Source organism: Hyla sarda, chromosome 11 (assembly GCF_029499605.1).
Source record: "Hyla sarda isolate aHylSar1 chromosome 11, aHylSar1.hap1, whole genome shotgun sequence".
Lineage (NCBI taxonomy): Eukaryota > Metazoa > Chordata > Amphibia > Anura > Hylidae > Hyla > Hyla sarda.
This window is the reverse complement of record NC_079199.1, coordinates 36,967,018-36,985,657: the sequence shown is the minus strand read 5'-3', so window position 1 is coordinate 36,985,657 and position 18,640 is coordinate 36,967,018.

The window sequence follows — 18,640 nt, the reverse complement described above, 5'->3', positions numbered from 1 at the left end:
GGCAGTAATGACTCTGACGCCAAGTTACGGACAACGGCAGCTTTACTGAAGTTAGACATGTGGAAAAGTCTACACAGTTCAGCCAGGCCAACGGAGGTGACCAGTGACTTCAGAGACCTTAAGGGATTGCTGGGACTAATAGTAGAATGGGACAATTTAGTGCAGACCACGCTGACTTGACAGATGACTGACTTGACTGACTTGTGACTGATAATGCTGTGACTGTGGCTTACTTGTAACTTGTGGCTGCAGATTTGACTTGAGGCCTCCTATGACTCTAGACACGACTGCACTGGACCTTACCTTAGCAGAAAGAAAGAGAGCAGAGGCTCCACCCAGGGCTTTTATGTGGGGAGACTCTGGTGGGATCCCAATGGTCACCCTTAAGTCACCTGGTGACTGATACCTCCTGGGTAACAATCACATGACATATCACATGGTAAACAGTCTTAAATTGACAACACTTTCTTCACACATTACACAGTATAATTCATGGTAAACATATGTACATGGGGGGGACAAGTGCAAGGGGGGCCCAGGGGACACTGAAGGGAGGCTGCCTGACAGGACAGCATGGGTACGAGGTAACAATTCCCGTACTGGGCCACCACAAAGTAATGTTATTGTTCTCCTCTTTTGAACTTTTTTTTTATTGTGTTCACCATGACCACTTCCTCTGGCAGAGTTCCATAGTCTCACTGCTCTTATGTCCAAGTTGACAGCCTAGTTAATAGAAAAGTGCTTACATGGGAAAACAGGTTAAACTGATCTTATGTTTTGGCTTTTCAAATTTTTTTTGAAATTGGTAACAAAACTGTATAGTTTCACTGTGATTTCGGAAAAAAATTTCAGCAGAAATTGTGAGGTATAAGTAAACCCTTAGGTCATAGCTGCAGGTGAGAAGGTCACATTGGTGAAGTCTGTAGTTTGGGGCCACCGATGATTTCCAGAATAGAAGGACTACAAGGCATATAAACTACTTCGGCACAGCTCAATCCCATTGACATGAATGGTTCTTTGCTTAGAATGTCGCGTCATAGCACATATCAGAGAGACTTGAGTCTTCATAGAACTCTTTTACACTGGAAATGAAGCCTGGTAGCCAGATATCACAACGTCTCCAGTGTGACCTTCTCACGTGATCATTTTGATTAGATTTCCCCTTCAAAATGCCTGCAGTGCCCTGTGATAGAATGAATACAATGATTTACAATAAGCTTATCAAAATTGATGAGATCATAACCTGAGGGTGAAGGTGACTACTAATTGTTTATCGGACATTGCTGAGAGATCTGTCCATTAGGTATAGCTAGTTTTTATCCACATCAGATACATTGACCACCTTTTGTTGCCTCCAAACAAAACAAACAAAACAAAATAAAATAAACTGAAAATTACCAACAAAAGCAGCAGATAGACTGGCCTAAAACTCATTTTGAGGCCACAATAATGGCTGTTTTGAGACTTTGACTTTTTTTTTTTGCACATTTGAAACACAATTTTGGTCAATATTCGGTCTATTTGGTCATCATTGTTATGAAAACCAGGAGTGGAACAGATACCGAAAAAGTACAGTGACCCCTCGACCTACGATGGCCCCGACATACAATCATTTCAACATGCGATGGCCTCTCAGAGGCCATTGCATGTTGAAGGCAGCATCAACATACAATGCTTTTGTATGTCGGGGCCATCGCATTAACGGCTATCCGGCAGCGCTGACTGCTTCAGCTGACCCCGGATGGCCGATTACGGTGCCCCGTGAGCTCCGGTGATGGTCACTTACCTGTACCGGCGCTCCGGACCGTCCTCTTCGGGATCCCTTGCATAGTCGGTGCTCTCCATCGACGTCATCACGTCGCTACGCACGCTGTCCCGTCATCCAATAGGAGCGTTGTGCGTAGTGACGTGATGGCGGCGACGGAGAGCGCGGTTGCCGGGGAAGCAGAGGCCTTGCCGGTGCGTCGGGGACACCTCAGGGACGCGGCGACAGCGATGGAAGGCGACATCCAGGGCAGCGGTGACGAGTAGTGACGGTCCAAAGTAGCGGGGACAGGTGAGTACAACTTTCTCTAACAGTGGTCTACAACCTGCGGACCTCCAGATGTTACAAAACTACAACACCCAGTATGCCCGGACAGCCAACGGCTGTCTGGGCATGCTGGGTGTTGTAGTTTTGCAACATCTGGAGGTCCGCAGGTTGTAGACCACTGTCCTATACTTTACATTGCACGGATCCCTCAACATACGATGGTTTCAACAAACGATGGTCCATTTGGAACGGATTACCATTGTATGTTGATGTTAAGGTTGTTCTTTTCTGTCTAAGTCCTCTCTGATGACACCTGTCTCTGGAAACACCCTGTTTAGAAGAGGTTTGCTATGGGGATTTGCTTCTAAACTGGGTGTTTCCCGAGACAGGTGTCATCAGAGAGGGCTTAGACAGAAGAGAACAACCTTAACTTCAGAGGCTCATAAGTACTGAAAGGATTAAGATTTTTTAATAGAAGTAATTTACAAATCTGTTTAACTTTCCAGAGCCAGTTGATATATATAAAAAAGTTTTTTCCTGGAATACCCCTTTAACCCTAGGCTCAAAAAACTTATTTTTTTTTTTTGTTTTAAACTTTTTAGGCTGTTCTTTGGCCCCTTTTTTGTGGATGTTTTTGTAGGCAGTATTTGGAGCAATTTTTGGCTCCAGCATAGTCTACAGCCCAAAAATGGCTACTTTAGTTTGGGCTGCATTTTGGGTTGTTTAAAACTTGCTTTTAAAAAAATAAAATAAAAAATAAAAAAGGATTTTGGCTATGTTCACACAACAGTTCTGAGTAGAGTTGAGCCAACTTTTCAAAAGTTTCCATAAAAGTTTAGTTCATGGAGAACCTGACAAAGGTCATAATATACACTATCATGTATGATTTTGTGCCAGTGTTGCTGCTTTATGTGCCCTTTCCTCCATTTCAGATCATTTTAATCATGCAATATTGTTTTAATTATTAAAGGGGTACTTCGGTGGAAAACATTTTTTTTTCTTTAAATAAACTGGTGCCAGAAAGTTAAACAGATTTGTAAATTACTTCTATTAAAAAATCTTTACCCTTCCAGTACTTATTAGCAGCTGTATGCTACAGAGGAAATTCTTTTCTTTTTTAATTTCTTTTTTGTCTTGTCCACAGTGCTCTCTGCTGACACCTCTGTCCGTGTCAGGAACTGGCATAGGTTTGCTATGGGGATTTTCTCCTGCTCTGGACAGTTCCTGATACGGGCATCAGGTGTCAGCAGAGAGCACTATGGACAAGACAAAAAAAGAAATTCAAAAAGAATAACATTTCCTCAGTAGCATACAGCTGCTAAGAAGTACTGGAAGGTAAACGTTTTTTTTAATAGAAGTCATTTACAAATCTGTTTAACTTTCTGGCACCAGTTGATTTAAAAAAAATATATATATTTCCACCGAAGTACCTCTTTAAGTTGTTACATATTTTTGATACTCCTTTTCGTTTTAGCTCCATTTCTTCTATGTTCTATGTACAGGACACCAAGTAGAGCATTATTCTTGATAGAGGCACCATATGTGGGAAGTTTGTGTAAAGGTGAGAAGAGTGCTAAAATTGTTTAGACGAATTGTGGCTGAAAGAAGTTGTATCGAGGGTCTGGCCAGATGGAGAAGATAAAAGGGAACAACTCTGAACAGGGAAGATGTCACATGTGAGTCACTGGATATAACCGCACTGAATTCACTTACTGTATATGTTTTGCAGTAGACATAGTGTGGCGGTGTTATTTAGGAGTTACGTAGTTGTATTATTGACAATATGTTTCTGTGTAAAATGTTTATTGTTAGTTGTAATATGGAGGTGGACCGTGGAGGTAATATTTGCGTCAGCCATATCAGTATCAATGTCACATCAGAACTATGTCAATGTGTACTTTTTTTTTTTTTTTTTTTGGGGGGGGGGGGGGATTTGCTTTGGGGCTTGTGATATGCCCCTGGGAAAATTAAAAAGCTTTTTAGTTATATAATGCACAGGCTCCTTTTAACACATTGGTGGAGCCAGTACAAGCATTTCATAACAAACCCCCTCCCCTTTATGCTGGATCATCAATCCTGGTACATCAGTCATGAGGGTCAGGGCGGGCTGGGGGAGGGGAGGGTGGAGATGCTGCTGCAGCTCAGCACAATCAGTTTTAATCTTGACAAAAAAGGCCCTTTTTATAACTTTAGATAGGGAGGATCAGCCAAACTAAAGGTATGTTTAATTGAATCCTCTTCCCAGGATCTGAGGTCTTTTCCTGGTATTAGCTGAGATACTCCCATTAAAGGGGCATCTGAGTATGTTAACAAGAAGATCAATGGGGGCCCAAATACTAATACCAATCATGAGAGCGGGGAGAAAACTGTCCCTGGAATGAATGAAGTGCGCGCACAGTCAGAACTCCATTCATTCTCTATGGCACCAACAAACATTTCTGAATTTGGCACCTGTTAATGTTCGACAGCCACTTAGAGAGTGAAGGGAGACCTGGCCATGCACACACCCCATTAATTCCTGGGACAATCTTGTCCCATTATTGTGATCGGTGGGGGTCCCAGTGATTGAACTCCCAGCAATCAGCTTGTTATACCTATCTTAGGGGTAGGGGACAACATTCTTAGGTCTCAGTTTGGGAATATTTCCAGACCTATACCTCTAACCTCCATTACAAAGTATACCTCTGACACTGCATAGGCATACAGTGAAATCTCTGGCCCACAGGCTCCTGTTATAAGTTTATTATTTATTATTATATGTATGGCCTTTTATGATTTAAATCCACTTTGTATGGTAAAGTAGGCTATCTCTTCTGATCCCTCAAGAAACAGTCCCCTTTGCCAGGCATGCCTTTTTAAATGGTTAGAAAATGCTTCCAGGCTCCTCTGGGGGAGGCTTTGTTCCTGGTAAACAATAGTATTGATAGACACCCATACACACTGGAGGTTAAGCTGGTTTCACCATAATTGGTGGGTTTGGCTGCCAAATGTGTAATGTGCATGGCCATCTTATGTTCATCCACAGATGACTCCCATAGAAACTTCTGTGCTGGGTTATTTTTGCCACTGGGACATTCCCTTTCCGTATGGATAAAATGGCCCAGCTTATTGGTATGACCCAAATTGACCCACAGATAGTCACCTCAATAGAAAGACTAAATAAAGTGTATCCCAATGACAAAAGTGAACCTTTCAACTAGTCGATAACAATTGACGTGAGAACAACACACAGAGGAGGACCAAACAGGCACCCTCCTTATGAGGGAACAATCAGTTTAATGGACTCCAATATCACGACCAGCTGTCTATGTATGTTTTACCCGCACCTGGAGCATGGCACTTTTTCATTTCAATTTTGGTGACTATAAGGTGAAGAATAGCCAAGATAAAAGGTGAAAAAGTCCTGTGAGAAGCGCTAACAAGGCCAACAAGAGAACAATGGATGCAGATGGGAGTGGAGGGATTAACAGCGAAATGTAACCTCAGTGTATCTACTTTCGTTTGACTATGTATATCTAAGCCAAGCAGCTCCAGGTGTTTTCATGGCGTAAATTTAGAAAGGTTTATAACATTAAGATTGCAGAGGCATAGACGGACACCATGGGTGAGAAGGCCTTTGTCATTGCTAGGAGATGTCCTTTATTTAATAATGAATAGTTCCTTATACAAAGCACTTAAGACCCATCCCTTATGTAGCCCATCCCTGTACATTATACTATAGGATAACTTTACATGAGTCATAAAAATCCTCTAGAAATGTCTACAAAAATCATACAATATGTACTGTATCTTTATTTATTTTTTTTAGCTGGTTGAGCTTATACCATATCTTGAAGTTATTGGGCAATGAGTATGGTTTTTATGGTGCTTTGCTCCTATTGATCCCCATGGCCACAGTTAAAGGGGTACTCCGTCCCTGTACATCTTATCCCCTATCCAAAGGATAGGTGATAAGATGTCTGATCATGGGGGTCCCGCAGCTGGGACCCCCCCAATCTCTGTGCAGCACCCAGAGTTTGTTTAGAACGCTGGGTGCTGGTGGCGGGGGTTGTGACATCACAACCATGCCCCTTGCGATGTCACACCACGCCCCATCAATGCAAGTCTAAGGGAGGGGGCGACCACGCCTCCTCCCATAGACTTGCATATAGGGGGCATGGTGTGATGTCACTAACGGTGTTGTCGTGACATCATGACCCCCCCCCCCCCCACCGCCATGTAACACAGTAACATATTTTGTAAGGCTGAAAAAAATATATAAATTAATCCAGTTTAGCATATTTTTTGCAAATACAAATATGGAAATCACAATAAATCCCTGGATTAAAGAGGAAAAAAAAAAAAATAAAAAATAATAATAAAAAAAAAAATATATATATATATATATATATATATATATATATATATATATATATAACAATAAAAATGTACATATATATATGAACATGTAAAAATTTACTAAAAACTGACATGTCACCCAGCGAAAGAAGAATAAAAAAAGACTTTGCCCTTTCAAATTACCATAATCAATTTCGAGAATCTTCTTTTTGTCTATATGACAAGTTTTATGAAGCATCATATAATAATTCTTTATAGTCACGCGGCCTGTTATTTTGTTATGACAAAAAGGCTTGTAGAAATCCCATATCCGATATCTAATATGTCTAAAGCCTTCCCTGTTATTTTGACAGCTAATCCCAATCTGAATTTTAATTATTTTGTTAACATGGCAAACATCGGCGGTGACGGTAAACCTCGGTGGTGAAGCTTTTTGTTTCAGCTGACAAGAGGTTTAATTATTTTTGCATCATGATGGAAAACATTGCAAATCCAAGATGGCAGCTATAATTGGCAATTCATTCCCTGTCAAGAATCACACCCTTACGCCTCATGCATGACTGGTGTTTGACGGGAGGTACCTACTATGGCAAAAACAGTTTGCTTTATCTTCTGTTCCTAAATATATATAATTCTTATCAAATATATTGTTTTCAATATCAATTTTATCACAATATGATTTTTTTTGTAAAAATTATAATGAGTTCTTCTGATATCCTCATTAATATCGAGTACATCTGTGTGCGCTATATAGTTCTCCAGAGGGGTTGATAGGGGGGTGGGGGGGTTCGGCTAACTGGGCTGGAGCCCCGGGTCTCAGGCCCATAGCTCCGGGACTCAGGCTGCCGCTGTGTTTTGTTTTTTTTTGTTATTGCCACCGCTGCTTTAAGACAGCAGTGGCTTTAGGGTTTCATGGTGACGTGCTGCGCATTGGCACGCCAGACGCAAATGTCAGTTGTCCCACTCTCCATGCCTAGCAGCAGTCTCAGAAGATTTCAGACTTTCAGGCTTGGCATGGAGAGCAGGAATACAGAATTTCACTGCCACAGAGGGACTTTGGAGTGCAGGCAGAAGAAGCACTCCACAGACCTGCTTCCTTCCTCCTGCGTCGCTCAACACCCGCCATTCACATCGGCCCACCACACATCTCTCTGTCACAGCCGCACCACACATCTCCCCCCACTCACATTGCCCCCGCGCCGCATATCTCCCACCACTCTCATCGCCCTCGTGCCACACATCTCCCACCGCTCACATCCCCCCTGCACCATCCATCTTTGCTGGTTACATTGACCCACCGCACATCTCCCACCAATCACATTGCCCCCGCGAGGCACATCTCTCTGCTGCTCACATAGCCCCGCAACCTCCTCCACCCGCTACCATTAGCAAAACTCTCAGCATGCCCTGACTGTTTTAACATACTGCTCTCCGGTTGCTGACTCGGGCCGTGAGCGTTGCGTCCCCGACTCCCGGCGGGGCCGGGGTTCGCATCGCGGGACGCGCTCGCATGCGAATCCCGTCCCTTACCTCGCTCAACTCTTGCTGCTTCCTCTCAGCCCCGGCGCGAGCGTCCCTGTCCCTCTGGGCGCGTGCGCGCCAGAGCTTTGAAATTGAAAGGCGCCAGTGCGTCCATAATTGGTTAATGCACCTGTCACCATGTTATAAGATTTTGCACCTCCCACGCCCCCCTGCCAGATCTTCAGTGTTCATTGTCTAAGAGAAAGCGTTCCTATTGCCTGTTTTGCCTACCCGTGTTTCCTGACCTTCCTGCTACGTTTTTTTACTCCAAGCCTTTGCCAAATGCCTAGACCTTCTGCTACGTTGACAATGCCTCTGCTTCATCCTCCGGTACTTTGCTTTACCCAGTTACCTTTGTGGTCGGCCGTATTGGGGGTAGTGACCTGGGTGTCGCCTGCCGCAGCAAATCCATCCTGCCTTGCGGCGGGCTCTGGTGAAGACGAGCGGCACCTTAGACTCCGTTCCCCGATACGGTCCGAGACATTAGCCACACAGGTCGAGGATCCACATTCAGTTCCGTGACAGCCCGCATTCAGGTGCGTGACAACTATGACGATATGCTGGGGGTTGTAGTTTTGCAACAGCGCGGCCAGCCCCTGTAACATCTCCTCCCCGCCTGCTAGCATTAGCAAAACTATAACTCCTAGCATGCCCTGACAGTGAAGACTTGCTGGGGGTTGTAATTTTGCCACAGCTGGGGAGTCATAGATTGAGGATTGCTGTATCCTAACAAAGGAATAAATGTCCGACCTTTGAAAATAGAATGTTTATTATCCCACGCAGTGAACAGAAAAATGCTAAGAAAAAACTCTAAACGCTAAAATGTATTATTTATGATCACATCACAAAAAAAAAAAATGGAATATAAAGTGGATCAAAAAGCCAGAACTGCAATGGTACCATTAAAGACTACAACTCGTGGCGCAAATAATAAACCCTACCACAGCTCTGTAGATTGAAAAATATAAAAGTTATAGGTGTCAGAACACGGCATTGTGGGAAAAAAAGAAGAAAAGAGGTGCACTCCTAGTGGAATACTGTGATTTCTGGGGTGCAGTGTGCTGTGTATTGCACCTTACATATGGTGTTGTTCTGAAAGCAGTTCTCTCGGAGCTTGTAGATCCAAAGGGGTGGCTGCCTCAGCGTCCCTGACCGTGATTTTTAACCAATAAATTGCCATTTTGTTTATCAGAGAGGAGGGCGCCATCCAGAACGTCCATTTTTTTTATCCTTTTTGCTTTTATCCAGGACACAGCAATGAACAGAGTATTTTTTTTTGTTTTACATTTTTTTTAAATCCATAAAAAAAATCATCTAAGTTTGCTATCATTAGAATCATACTGACCCATAGAATGAAGTAAACGTCAGTTTTACCATATTGTGAACTCTGAAAAAAAAATTGCCCCACAAAATGGTGCAATTCCATATTTTGCCATACATGCAATTTTTTTCCCGGCTTCGTAATGCAACATAAAATAAAATAAAGTACACCAATAAAAGTATAACTTATGCTGCAAAAAATAAGCCCTCACACAATGCAATGGGTAAAGTTATGGCTGTTGGGACATTGTTACTCAAAAAAAGAGAAATAAGAGTTTTATTGTGAAAAGGAAAAACATAAAAAGCTGTATAAAATGGGTATCGCATAATCATAATAATTGCCATAATCATTATGAAGATAACATTATTTTTATCACACACTGAATGCCATTAAAAAAAAAACTTTTTTTTTTTTACAATCTTTTGGAGTAATTCACAAAAAAGCTGCCTATAGTAACAAAAATTATTCACTAATATAAAGTACAAAATGTTACAAAAAAATAAAAAAATAAAAAAACTCTCAGTATCACTTTGCTCAAAAAATAAAACACATTTTAAAGTTATTACCACTTCAAGACCCACAGGTCAGCGTTGAAAAATTGGGCCCGGTCATAAAGGTAAAACTGAACCGGATGAAGCATCACGAAACAGTCTGTCGTTCCTTTGCTGCACCAGGTGTTTCGTTTCTTATGTGACTAATCTTGAAAAAAGTCCAGTTATTTATGCTGAACTACGACTGGTGAGTACTATATAGATCAGTCTTCTTGGGTTTTGGACTTATATTGGTTTCTATATTTCATATGAACTCAGCGCCGCAATCCATGATTCACCTGGTTTCCATTAGCCTTTCCAGTGCTTGTATTATCCACAGTGCCTATCCAGTCTCCTCACTGCCTATAACATCACATAATACAAGTTGCGTAACATGCGGCAATTACAAAAAAATCCTGGCTAGATATGTGTGTATGTTTGTGTGTATATATATATATATATATATATATATATATATATATATATATATATATTTTTTTTTTTTTTTTGTACAGTGACCCCTCGACCTACGATGGCTTCAACACACGATAATTTCAACATGCTATGGCCTCTCAGAGGCCATCGCATGTTGAAGGCAGCATCAACATACGATGCTTTTGTATGTGGGGGCCATCGCATAAACGGCTATCCGACAGCGCAGACTGCTTCAGCTGCCACCGGATAGCCGTTTATGGTGCCCCGTGAGCTCTAGTGATGGTCACTCACCTGTCATCGGGGCTCCGGCGTGTCCTCTTCAGGATCCTCTGCATCGTCGGCGCTCTCCATCGACGTCATGCCGTCCCGTCATCCAATAGGAGCGGCGTGCGTAACAACGTGATGGCGGTGACGGAGAACGAGGATGCCGGGGAAGCAGAGGCCTTGCCTGAGCATCGGGGGCATGACGTCGATGGACGGTCCGGAGCGGCGGGGACAGGTGAGTACAACTTCCTCTAACAGTGGTCTACAACCTGCGGACCTTCAGATGTTGCTGTTGTAGTTTTGCAACATCTGGAGGTACGCAGGTTGTAGACCACTGTCCTATACTTTACATTGCACGGATCCCTCAACATGCGATGGTTTCTACAAACGATGGTCCATTTGGAACGGATTACCATCGTATGTTGAGGGACCACTGTATATACATACATACATATTTTATTTATGGTCTGTGGTGGTAATGATATGATTGTCAGTCTATCAGGGGTGTGGTAGAGGGTGGGCTAAGGGCGTGACTTAGGGTGTGGCTCAGGGCGTCGCTGGACTTTGGGCTCTAGCCCCAGGTCTTTTGAAGACCTAGCAACGCCCCTGTAGTTCTCAATATTCATGGGGACCTGCTTTCTCTACCCAACAGCAACTTACTGCCAGTAGGTGGGGGAGCATTGTAGCATGGCACTCGTTCGCCTGGATACCAGGAGAATGGCTGCATTACAAGATGTAGGTAATGCCTCACTGCAACCAGCGACTGTCACTAGATTAGGCTTTTTAAACAATAAACTCCAGATGTTTGCTGGGAGTCAATAGCGAAATATTATGGAGTTCAAAACACAGATACCAGTACAAATCTTTCTATTATAGTATCTCTTTGTGTAAGTTCCACAGTTTTGGGTCAAAATAATGACCAAAATATTATGTGTAAATCCATCGCATCGCCAGTCATCAGGCACGGATTGAAGTTCGCTCCGTGCACCGGATGTCTGGGGTGCCGCAGCCCAGACATCCCAGCAGCAGGACCCCCGTGATCAGACATCTTATCCCCTTATTCTTTGGATAGGGTATAAGATGTCTAGGGGCGGAGTACCTCTTTAAAGGGTACCTCTCATCAAATAAACTTTTGATATATTTTAGATTAATGAATGTTGAATAACTTTCCAATAACATGTTAATGAAAAATATGCTTCTTTCTATAGTATTTTTCCCGATCAGTCCTGTCAGCAAGCATTTCTGACTCATGCTGGAGTCCTAAACACTCAGAGCTGCCAGCCTGCTTTGTTCACAGCCAAACAGGCTGTGAACAAAGCAGGCTGGCAGCTCTGAGTGTTCTCCTTTGTGAACAAAGCAGACTGGCAGCTCGAAGTGTTTAGGACTCCAGCATGAGTCTGAAATGCTTGCTGCCAGGACTGGTAGGGAGACCCCTAGTGGTCATTTCTTCAAAGTGGAAAATTAAATAGAAAGAAGCATATTTTTTAATAACATGCAATTGTAAAGTTATTCTGCATACATTAATCTATAATATATCAAAAGTTTTTTTGATGAGAGGTAACCTTTAATATTTATGGCCATCTTACCTCTCCATCTGATCCCATATCTTTTTTTTTTTTATCTATAAATCCCTTTTATCTACCGTCCATCTATTATCTATCCATGCATCTCCTATCTATGCAGCCCATCTCTAGAGCAAATATATTTTACAGCCTGCAGCAAAAATACAAGAAGGCAAATAATCTCGATTTAGATTCAGAATTCGTAGACAGCACGTTCCTTCCTGGAAGCTGTAATATTCAGTGTATGTTCTTCCATTTTTCAGGGCCACGTATGACTGATGAATGTTAAGAAGCTGCTTGCTCTAAACCCGCTAATGTGTGTGCTTTGCCGGAGACGGTCGGCTGCAATGAAGTGCATATCATTAATAAAAAGTGATTTATACCAACACCCAGTCCTCAGCATCCGCTCGCTAGGCTTACTACGGAGCCATCTATATTTTCAATTACCTCATTGCCACACAAATACAAAGTCAATTAAAAATGGATGTGTTGAGTAGATTAAATATCATGGACAATGTGAGTCATAGCTCTCGCCCGGCCAACACTTATAATCATATACTACTAAGCTTATTGTCAGGCTTTCAGGAAAATTACACAAATCCCTCAGTATATTAAACCACAATGTCGAGATTTCCAAATTACTGAAATTATATTTTGCTGTAGAAATGCCGCAGGATGAACGTGATCCAGATAGAATTCCTTCCCTAGTAGGCCTGTGGTGGTGCCTGCATTGAAATGGATGGTGCTTATAGCTGTTCCTCACCGCATTCATTGCATACAACGGGCACTTGTTTTTTTTGTGTGCGTTTCCCCCCCCCAAAAACGTAAAAAGAAAACGCCCCCATGGTGTTTTTTCTTTTAGAATATGCTGCGGCCAGATGTTATCTGTAAATCAATGAGAAAATCGCAAAACTATTTTTCCACTTTGGGTTTTTCAGTTTGGAGGTTTTTTTTGATCCTTTTGGCATTTTTTCACTCTTTTTTTTTGCGTTTTTCAGCTCCTTGGTGGTTTTGCAAAGTCGCAGCATGTGGAGCCTATGGCGTTTTTCTCCCTGAAATCGTGGCGTTTTTCTCCCATAGAAGTCTGTAGGAGAAAAAAAACACCAAGAAAAATGACATGTGGGTTTTAACTTTGGTGTTTTTGCAGGCGGTTTTTATTCTTTTTTGGACTTTAGCGATCCAAAAAAAGTGATGGAGATTCCTTTTTTAATAAAATTTCTTAGGGTACCATTAAAAAAAAAAAAATTATAAAAAAAGATACAGTAGTGATGGAAAAAAATTGTATTTAACGAAATGTATCTTTATTAGAACAAAATTATAATTCATGTTTACACAGGGATCAATTTATGTGGGCGGGCATTAAAAACGTATCCGGCAATAACAATGTAGTGTGTGTGTGTGTTTTTCACTTATTTTATTTTATTTATTTTGTTATTTTTTATGGTAGTACTACTACTCCCAGCATGGAACTCACTGTGGAAAATACCCAGCACAAAACTCAAACCTGCAGCAGGGATCGTGTGGGTAACCCACCATTATGAGCATACCCTAAGGCCCCATTCATATGGCCGGCAGAAAAATTCTGCTAAAAATTATATTGCAGCAGACTCCCATTGTTTTCAATGGGATTCGGCTGCACTGTGTGCACTCAGTAGAAATTCAAATTCCATCCTCTGTCAATTCTTTCTGCCGAACCCTCTAGGAAATGCATTGCCGTCAACAGAGATGGTGCATTTCCGAGCAGTCCTAGCGACGAATGAAGAGTTGCGCCTGCTGCCCAAGGAACATCTGTACGGAATTTTATCAGACAGAAAGTCAGCAAAAATTCTGCTGTGTGAATGGGGCCTAAGGGTCTATTCACACGGCAGAATTTCCACTCGTCGAATTCCGCCTCAAATTAAAGCCCATAGACTTCTATGGAATTCCCCACTCTCATTCACACTTCTGAATTTCCGCAAGTGGAAATTCAGAATTATGAATGGGAGTGCGGGATCCCATAGTAGTCTATGGGCTTTAATTTGAGGCGGAATTCCACAAGCGGAAATTCTGCCGTGTGAATAGACCCTAAGGCGAGGTTCACACTGCAGAATCTCCGGGCGGAAATTCCGAGTGCGGCCAGCACAGACTGAATCAGTCGGCGCTAGGACCGCGCGGACACTGCAGTATCCAATAGACTGCAATGTGTTCCGCGAATATTTCCACCTGAAGAATGAGCAAATCCATTCTTCAGGCGGAAATTTTCAAGTGGATTTTCCGTTCACAAATTCAGAAGTGGGAAACCCATTCACTATACTATAGATCTTAGTAAGCGGAATTTCTGCCTGTAATTACAAAGCGGAATTGCAGGCGGAAATTCCATAGTGTGAACCTAGGGGGAGATTTATCAAAGCCTGTGCAAAGGAAAAGTTGCCTAGTCGCCCATAGCAACCAATCAGATCGCCTCTTTCCTTTTGCCTTGGCCTTGATGAAAATGAATGAAGCAAGCCGATTGGTTGCCATACGCAACTGGGCAGCTTCTCCTTTGCAAAGGTTTTGATGAATCTCTCCCTAAGGGTGCGTTCACACGCTATTACTAGCAGCGGGTTTCCCGCTGCGGTAATCCTGCTGCAAGTTACGCAACCATTGATTTAAATGGGTCCACAGACAGTCCGCAATAGTGTCAGATTTGCGGACTGTCTGCGGACCCATTCAAATGAAGGGTAGCGTAACTCACAGTGGGTTTCCCGCAGCGCGAAACCCACTGCTAGTTACTAGCGTGTGAACGCACCCTTAGACTAAGTTTCAACTTTTTTTTAAATGCCAAGAAAAACGGCAAAAAAATGCTGCGGCCAGATGTTAGCTGTAAATCAATGAGAAAATAAATAAATACTTATTCCACTTGGCATTTTTCACTTTGGCATTTTTTTTAAATCCTTTTGGTGTTTTTTCACTCTTTTTTGGCGTTTTTCAGCTCCTTGGCAGTCTTCCAAAATTGCAGCATGTTGAGCCACTGGCGATTTTTTTTGTCAAAATCGTGGTGTTTTTCTCCCATAGAAGTCTATGGGAGTGAAAAAACGCCAAAACAAATGATATGTGGGTTTTAACTTTACCATTTTTGCAGGCGGTTTTTATTCTTTTCTGGACGATCCAAAAAAGTGATGGAGATACCTTTTTTAAATAAAATTTCGTAGGGTACCAAATTTTTTTTATAACCAAATTGTTAATAATTTTTAAAACAGGGATCAATTTATGTGGGTGGGTGGGGACCTAAAAATTTTGCAGGCATTAATAAACTGTAGTATGTGTGTGTTTTTCACTTTTTTTCAATTTTTTTTAGGTAGTACTACTACTCCCAGCCCGTTGCGATCCTCCTGTATAATGTATAGATGCGGGCGGCCGCTCTATGGTCCCCTGCACTTCCGTATATACACACCTATTCATATTTCCCTGTGATAGCCCGAAGTTGCACAGAGCTCTCATAGCCTCTGTTGCCCGATTCCGAGAGCGGAATGGGGCCACGGAAGCCAATCCATTTACTGTGTCCTCCCTGCTGTGCCTGTCAGCTTGTGTGCGCCTCGCACATGCCGACAGTCAGTGTCACCCGCCAGCGCGATCACTATTCACCGCTAACGGGACCCTTGTGCCCGCTAGCAGTGTTACGTGTGTCCTCCGCCTCCGGGAGCCATCCACCCCGCCCGCGGCTCTGTTCCCCGCTCCCTGTTAGCTCAGGGAATGGGAAACAGATTTAAAGGGCTTAGGGCGCAGCGAGTACTGCGCATGCGTAGGCACTGCATGCGCTAGCCATTGCGCATGCGTCGGTAGGTAGCGTAGATTTACTTTTAGTGTAGCGTAGTTTAGGATTAGTTTGAAAGAGACTACAACTCCCAGCATGCCCAGGCATGCTGGGAGTTGTAGTGCAGGGAAGGGCCCACAACTCCCAGCATGCCCAGACAGCTGAAGGCTGCCCGGGCATGCTGGAAGTTGTAGTGCAGGGAAGGGCCCACAACTTCCAGCATGCCCAGACAGCTGAAGGCTGCCCGGGCATGCTGGGAGTTGTAGTTTAGCTGATGGGACCAGAAATCCCAGCATGCCCAGACAGCTGAAGGCTGCGCAGTGATGCTGGGAGTTGTAGTGCAGTGAAAGGACCACAACTCCCAGCAAGCCCAGACAGCTAAAGGCTGCCCAGGCATGCTGGGAGTTGTAGTTTTACACAGGTATAAAGTAGTTAGCGTAGTGTTAGCGCAATTTTAGTGTAGTTAGCGTAGCGTTAGCTCAATTTTAGCGTAGCTTTAGTTTTACATTTCTCAGCGTAGCGTACTTTTAGCGTATTTAGCGTAGTGTAGTGTTAGTGTAGTGTTAGTGTAGTTTTAGTGTAAGCGCAGTTTTAGTGTATGTAGTGTAGTGTTAGCGCAGTTTTAGTGTATTTAGCATAACTTAGTTTTAGCACAGTTTTAGCGTATTTAGCGTACCTTAGTTTTAGCGCAGTTTTAGTGTATTTAGCATAGTGTAGTGTTAGCGCAGTTTTAGTGAATTTAGCGTAGTGTAGTGTTAGCTTAGTTTTAGTGTAGCTTAGTGTTAGCGCAGTTTTAGTGTATTTAGCGTTGTGTAGTATTAGTGCAGTTTAAGTGTATTTTGTGTAGTGTTAGCGCAGTTTTTAGTGTAGCGTATTTTTAGCGTAGTCTCGGAGTAGTTAGCGCAACGTAGTATTAGTCCAGTTCTAGCATAGTTAGCGTAGTTGTACACTGGTGTAGTGTAGCTAACTTAGTTTTACAGGCAAATAAAGTGTAGTTTAGATAGTTTAGCGTGGGGTGTAGCTTAGCTTAGTAATAAAGTGGCTACAACTCCCAGCATGCCCAGACAGCCAAAGGCCGTCCGGGCAGGATGGAAGTTGTAGTTTTGCAAAAGTAGCAGAGGCAGTTGCGCTCTGCTACGTTAATGCAGTATACAGCCATCTGTATAAATGGCTGGATACGATGATCACAAGGCCACTTACCTAATTTTCGGTACAAAAAAAAAAACTGCCAAGGTGCAATTTCCACACAAATTATAAAAATGACAGAAGAAACACCAGACGCAGGAAATTGAACTGGCGTTTTTTCAGGCATTTTTTCTTGCGCTTTTTTTCAAACTAAAAAACGCAGGACAAAAAAAACAAGTAGAAACTTAGCCTAAGGGTGTGAATATTCACAGCAAAAATTATTTGCTGCAGAAAACCCAAATTGATTGGTTGTTCTTCTATGGATTTCTTTGCGCATAATTTTTTTAAATTAAAATAAAACCTCAGAATGGTGTAAAACGATGCACTAGGGACTTTGCTGTGGATCTGCAGTTTTCCTCAGAACAATCCCCAACACTGAAAATCTACTGCTGATTTTGACTTTAATGGGGAAAATGCACAATAAATACTCAGGTGCTGACAACCCAGGACTTGCCTTTGGTCATCTGGTCAGTGGTCATGCTTACTGGTCACTGGGCATATTCACAACTACCAGCCACACATTACTATAAAAAATGCAGGCAAAATAATCTGTGATTTGCAGGATTACAAAATCTGCATCTCACATGTCCATAGGTTTTATGTGGTATTGCAGTATAGTTTAGCTGCAATACCAGACACAGCCTATGAACAGGTATGGTGCTGTTTTTTGAATGAAAGAAGCCACAATTTCCTATTTCTGTATGACGCCTTTAAATGGGCACTGTCAAATACAAAAACATTTCATATGTTGTAAAGCATACAAAACCAATAGGCCTTGCAATAGCTTTCATTAGACCAGAGCAGAAGATGACCGATAACCCTGATCAGTGCTGTTTCCTATACATAGCACTGAACAGGATTAGCAATCGAATGATTGCTATACATAGTCCCCTATGGGGACTATTAAAGTGTAAAAATAAAATTAAAAAAGTAAAAGTAAAAAAAAAATTGAAAAGCCCCCTCCCCCAATAAAAACGTAAATTGTCTCATTTTGCCTATTTCACCCCCAAAAAGTGTTAAAAAATTATTTTATATACATATTTGGTATCGCCGCGTGCGTAAATATCTGAACTATTAAAATAAAATGTTAATGATACCGTACGGTGAACGGCGTGAATGTAAAAAAAAAAAAAAAGTCCAAAATAGCTGCTTTTTTTTAAATAAAATTTTATTCCCAAAAAAATGTATAAGAAATGTACTAAAAGTTTTATATAAGCAAATATGGTATCAATAAAAAGTATAGATCACAGCGCAAAAAAATGAGCCCTCATACCGCCGCTTATACGGAAAAATGAAAAAGTTATGGGTCTTCAAAATAGGGGGATTTTAAACGTACTAATTTGGTTAAAAAGTTTGTGATTTTTTTTTAAGCGCAACAGTAATAGAAAAGTATGTTATCATGGATATAATTTTAATCGTATTGACCCAAAGAATAAATAACACATGTCATTTTTACCGTAAATTGTACAGCGTGAAAACGAAACCTTCTAAAAATTAGCAAAATTGCGGTTTTCTTTTTAATTTCCCCACACAAATAGTATTTTTTTTGGTTGCGCCATACATTTTATGGTAAAGTGAGTGATGGCATTACAACGGACAACTGGTCGCGCAAAAAACAAGCCCTCATACTAGTCTGTGGATGAAAATATAAAAAAGAGTTATGATTTTATGAAAGCGAGG